This window comes from Oryx dammah, unplaced genomic scaffold, assembly GCF_014754425.2.
Source record: "Oryx dammah isolate SB20612 unplaced genomic scaffold, SCBI_Odam_1.1 HiC_scaffold_15, whole genome shotgun sequence".
Taxonomy (NCBI): domain Eukaryota; kingdom Metazoa; phylum Chordata; class Mammalia; order Artiodactyla; family Bovidae; genus Oryx; species Oryx dammah.
This window is the reverse complement of record NW_024070199.1, coordinates 30660821-30666820: the sequence shown is the minus strand read 5'-3', so window position 1 is coordinate 30666820 and position 6000 is coordinate 30660821. Positions and strand designations below refer to the sequence as shown.

Genomic DNA, 6000 nt, shown 5'->3' with positions numbered 1-6000 from the left:
GAAATTTCCATCTATGTTTCCCTTTAATAATTCGATAGTTTTACCTTTTATTTAGGTCTTTGATCCACTTTGAGTTAATTTTGACGTAGAGGGTAAGGGAAGGGTCTCCCTTCACTCCTTTGCTGCATACATTCATCTGATGCTATAGCATCAGTTTGTAACACTTGTTTGGTAACACTTGCTGCTCTCCTAGGTGATCTCCAGACCATCTTTGGCAGGTGTGAGGCTTATTTTCCGCTCTTTAGATTTCTAGCTTATGCTCTTGGCCACCCTGATACACAGGGGCAGAGGATGGCCCTAAGGTTCTGAAGGGTTGATGTCTATGTGAACTCTGTGTAGACAACACCAGACTCCAGAGCTCTCCCAAAATCACAGTGTACACCCACGTAAGGCAAGAATCCAGGTCTTCTCTACACTGCTTTCTCTTTTAAAACTCTCTTGCAAATATAGTGAATACAATTATAATTGGTTGTGACTGGTTCAGCTGGCCATGGGCTTTTGATACGGGGCAGTGTGCTGGAGCTGACCGAGCTTGAGGGCACAGGCTGAAGCTTCTGTAGCTCTCTTCACAGATGCTCTCATAGCATGTGTTACACTTGATTGAGATAATCAATTTATGTGGCTGTCTTCCCACTCCAGTGTGAACTTGACATTTTCACCCATGCCTATCACAGTGCTTAGCACAGATATTTATTAAAACTGAACCAGTACCACTATCTCTTCTCTCCTCTAAGTCTCTGAATGTGCAAAGGCAAACGATAAGCAGTAAAATCTTGTTTTCATGACAACACCATCTTCATTGCACTGCTGACTTTGTACAACAAAGGATAAAGATAATGTTGACCTAGGAAGGACATTTACTATATTTTCATAGTTTTCAAACTTGAGCATTTGTGTCTTCCTTAGAAAGGGCAAGGAGTCAACCATGGCACATTTTAACTCCCATCCATTCCTCAAAGTAAATGGAAATTTTTAGGATAAAAGCCTTATATTAGGCAGCCAAATACTGACTTAAAAAAAAAAATCTGTAATGAAATAATCCTATCAGAGAAATGATATTACACTGTAATATTTTTCTGAATCTGTGTATTTTCACCTAAAAGAAGAGTTTCACACTGTTTAGATGTTCTCTAAATGAGGAATATATCAATATTTCTGCCTTTTTATTCCTGAACCATGGACTAGGAGTCAGAGTCACTGCAACTAATCTATTTTAGAGATCGCCTAAAACCACTCTTACATGGAGGGTAACTTAGCTTAGTTTCAGAATTCCCAGTTCTCAATTTGGTCTGCTCGCTTCCATAGAGTTATTTTCATTTCCTTAGGAAACATCACATTTCACATCAGGTTACTAGAGATAAAGCCTGGTTCCTAGAGATAAGCTCAGCTGGTGATGGGGTGGTAGACAGTCTGCTCTCTGCCAGTCTGCCCTGACCCTTTACAACTCTCTCCTGACCCCTGGTCTAGGTTAAATGGGGTCTCCACTGAGAAAGTCAAGAAATGTGAGTCATGAATATTCACATATTCAGTAGAGACTAAATCTAAAGCTAGAGCAAACACAGAGAGTTATCCCATTGCTGGAGTTCTCTGTAGTTCACATCTCTCCAGGCTACTCTCCATGGCTGAATTACATTTAATTGAAGGGCAATTCCAATGGTATGAGTTAAGGTGTGATCTAGTGTTATCTCAATAAGTAATATGATTTGCTCTTCCTTCCAGATTGCAGAGCCTATCCTAGTGGCTGCCTTCGTGGAGTAAGGGGCCCATGGAACACTGCCTTTTTTCCAGCTTTTCTGGGCTTGACCACACCCCCCAGTTTAAGGAGGCCGCTCTATTAGGAACATTATGGTCCCTGCATCCTCTTTAGCCTCCGAGCAGAGGATTCCCGCAGGTAGTTGGGAAGAGACTTTGAGGGAGCTCACTCTGGACCCATTCTTCACCCAGTCTCTCCGGCAAAGTAGTAAGTGAGTGGGGTGTGAGCTTCTGCCTAAAACTTTGCGGTCCATTTTCCTTTTTCTTGTGTGTGTATGTTCATTTGGTGGAATTAACCAGTAAATTGATGGGGACTTTCAGGATACAAGCAGCTTTCTCTTTCTCTTTTCACATTTTTCTATATTTTTCATTCAACTGCTTAAGAACCATTTTCAAAAAATACTCCCTAACCTTGTTAGAATAGTCTGAAATCAAGACTGTCTCCCCTTTTCTCCTGTTTCATAAGAGCAAAATCACGCACATTTTAGACACTCGCCGATTACTTGTCAGAAACTGAATTTTCTTCACATCTTGGAGCGCTTCCAAAGAAATAAAGCTGTAGTTAAATGTAGACATTTCTTTCCTTTTTTCTCTTTCACTCCTAGTGTGCCATTGTTTTGCTTCTGAAATTTTGGAAAAATTTTCTTTTAAGCTCAGCAGCTTCATGAATTCCTTACATTGTGAGAAAATTGTTACAGGTTTGAGTCTTGCAAATCAGACTAGGCTTTTTGGTGTTTTTTTACCTGTTTCGTGACTCAGTTTTCCAAGGGACTGTACATCTTCTTTTGGACTGTACCTGTGGCAGGAGGAGTTTGAAAGTCAAGGTGGGTATTTAGTAGAGCTTGAATCCCTGGGCAGCTTTGCGCACAGCAGGGGATGTGGATGGCCACCCTCTTCCATTGGTGATTTTTACATCTGGCAATCTCATTTTGTTTGGGGCTTTTCATCTGTTATGAAAACATCTCTGTCACCCCCTTTTAAAGTTGTGTTTCGTGTAGGCGAACTGTTCAAAAGATGCTAGGTTACCGAGACCAAGGCATTTGATTGCAGGCTTTCCTAGTCACCTTTCGGGTAAGATTTTTTTTTTTTTTTTTTTTAAATCACAAGGCCCTTTCCCCTCCTACTTCATACCATTCCTGCGCAACTGAAAAGGGAGATATTTGTTAAACAACGGGAAATCCAGGTTCTGAAATGGCAACTCTGGCAGCTCCATTTGATTTGTAAAACGCCTGGCACTCTGACTCTTTCGACAGCTGTTAAGTCTGGACGGCAACACCTTCTTTTTATCTAAAGAGAAAACTCTGCTTCTTCTGGCATGGGCCAGGCAGGGGCGGGGGGACTGGAGATTCTTCCTTACCTGTTGTTTCTGAGCGGAGGGGAGAGAAAGCTAATGAGTTAATGTCTGCAAAGTGCTTTGAAGATGAAAAGGCCTTTTCATGTGTTCAGCATCGTCGTTATTAATATTAATATTTGAAGAAGCATGCTGCTCCTAATTGTAAATCAACAACTCCCATCCTTGCCAACTCAGGAGTGAAAAAACAAATAGCAAAGGCAGCCAGGCAGTCTCTTCCGTCCTGATTCCGCCGCTGAGGATGTGGGAAGCCTGATTCCAGAGAGAGCTGCTTACACGGAGGTGCCGGTTATTAGAGGTGCAGGGAGGTCCCAGAGCAGAGCCTGGGGGAGGCTGGGTAGCAGGGTGTAACCCTTCAACATGGGGTCACCTGTGACCTTGAAGGACGCGTTGAAAGCATGGATCTGGGCCAACTGCCTGCCTCAGATGATAATGCAGTTCAAAGGTGAAGGGGTCAGAACTGGCACCGGTGCTGCCTTTGGTCTGTTAGAGATTGGCTTTGGAACTGAGAACAAGTAATTTGATGAGACTGTGCTTTCTTTTCTTCCTCTCTAAAATGGGAATACTGAAAAAACTGGGACTAATGAAAAAAAACTGGGACTAATGATTTGTGCTCCACCTACTTCATGAGAATAGAAGTAAACAGCCTAGGAGCTTTGAAGAATGAAAATAGTGCCGATAAGGTTGAGGGAGAGTCTGAAGTTGCCTTGTAACAGATTGGGTGTGTGGGTGCCAGGTCCCCAGGGAGGGTGAGTCAGAGGGCAGACAAATGCTCCGGAAACACATTGTTGGCACTGCCAGGTCCCCCAGTGATGGCATCAAAGTGTTGCTTGATTTCTTACTGATAATTCAGGCTCTGCTGTATCTCCTGGTTCTATTGATTGGTGAACAAAACTGTTTCTTACAGCAATTCTCCTCTAATTACCCACTCAAAACTCCCATTTCTGCATCAAACAGCAGAAGGGAGCTGAGACATCCTTTCTCTCTTCCTCTCCCTCCTTCTCCCCCCAACCCCACCTTCCTCCTCTCTCTCTTTTTCTCTCCCCTTCTTTTCGGAAATGAAAACATACTTAGCGTTTGAGCACAATAAGTGTGGTGGACCGCTATTTAGTGACATTTGAGGGGAACCTTCATTCCTGGGCCAACCCAGATACGAAGACCACTCATTTATTTGCCCTGGCATCTCCTTTGTCCCCGCTCTACTGCAAATGCAGTTTTAGGGAACTCAACCTTTTAATCCTGTTGATTCTCTGGGTGTAATACTTGTCTTCTCCACTTCACTAGAGGAAGGATAATCACCCCTGAAGTTTCCTGAGCACTTGGCATGTCCTGGGGCCCTTGTGCCCTGCACGGGCTGGGCTGCTTCTTTAACCTACAACGAAGCCCGTGAGGTGGGCACGCTTGTTCCCATTTAGCAGATGAGGACTCTGAGGCTGGTACTCAGAATGATTTGGTTGGTGGTGAGACCTGATTATAACCAAAGGCATACATACGTATACTGATTCACTTTGCTCTATAGTAGAAATTAACACAACATCGTTAAGCAACTATACTCCAATAAATTTTTTTTTTTTTTAAAGGATCCAAACCATATGGGTGCAGAGCTGTGGCTAGAGTCATGTCTCATAGGAACCTAGTAACTTTGAGGCACTTGTACAAATTCAGGCTAAATTTTTCTGCTTAGCCCAATGGTTGATTTATCTGGGAGAATACCATGGCTTACGCTTCTTTTCCAAAGGAGAATCTATGAATTAATGATTCATTGTTAGGAAGACACTGACTCTGAAGAAATGCTACAAGGTCTAGTTGACAAGATCAGTAAATCTCTCTCTTGATCCCTCTTGGGACAAATTTTGATGGAATTTCTTGGGACAAATTTTGATGGAACTTCAAAGAGTTCCAAAACACAGAGCAAAGAATTTCTGTAAGATTTAAGTCCAGTGTGCATAAAATAAGACTTCCCTGGTGGTCCAGTGGCTAAGACTCAGAGTTTCCAATGCCTGGGTGCTATCCCTATCCCTGGTCAGGAAACTAGACCCCACATGCTGCAACCCAGTGCAGTCAAATAAATAAATAAATACTTTTAAAATATGATAAATATAGTGCCCTTTGGAGCTCCTAGTGATCATTAAGCCAAAAGGATTCCTCTGGGTAGGGGAAGAGCAGTGATCAGTTTCTTGACATTCGAGGCAAAGTAACTCAGACCCTGGCTTCTTAGGAAAGGCAGGAAGCCTTGTCAGATGCTGCCCTAGTCCTCACCTGGCACAGGGCTTAGGACGGAGGCTCAGCTCCTGGGCTGCACCTTCTCCCTGGCTGGGCTTGCAAGGCAACTAAGATAACAACCAAACCTCTGCTCAGCTTGTGGCCCAGACTCTTCTTGCCTGTACCTCAGTGGACGCTGCCTGCCAAACACCTTGTAACCACTCCTGAATTTAACCAAGGGAGTCCGGACACTGCCTCATTGCTCAAAATGAGCATCGCAGGGGATCGTGTCAGAAATGCAGACCGTCTGGCTGTACCTTGAAACCTGATTCTCAGGTGATTCCTAGGTGATTGCTATGTAAATCGGTTTGGAAAGTCCGATTTAAAAGCAAAAACAAAAAAAAGTTGTAAAAAACAGAACAAACAAAAACTCTTGCAGTGATTCTCACAGCAGCTTACAACTTGATTATATTTATATCTTGTTGCCAAAGTGTAAGGCCACATAAGATTCACATTTCTATCAAAGGAAGCTGGATATTTCCCTCCTGAAACAGCTTTCAGCCTGTTTGTTCCCCCAAGGTAAGAAAACTGCTTACTTCTTGGTTTTATGCATAACAATGGTACAAGCAGACTGCCATTCAACTGAAATTGTGGCGCTTTTCTCTTGTGAAATTCTTGGCTAAGGCTACTCAACC

General features: G+C 43.1%; 1 protein-coding gene across 2 annotated transcripts in view; it reads left to right on the top strand.

Moving 5' to 3' along the window:
• Positions 1 to 1883: 1883 nt before the first annotated feature.
• Positions 1884 to 6000, top strand: part of ETS1 (ETS proto-oncogene 1, transcription factor) — a 141595-nt gene continuing 137478 nt past the window's right edge. Inside the window, exon 1 of one of the 2 annotated variants that reach the window (XM_040255652.1) lies at positions 1884 to 1960. The gene's annotated coding sequence lies outside the window, so the exon portion shown is untranslated. Of the gene's footprint in view, positions 1965 to 6000 lie in introns of both variants that reach the window. The other variant, XM_040255653.1, reaches the window with a different exon arrangement.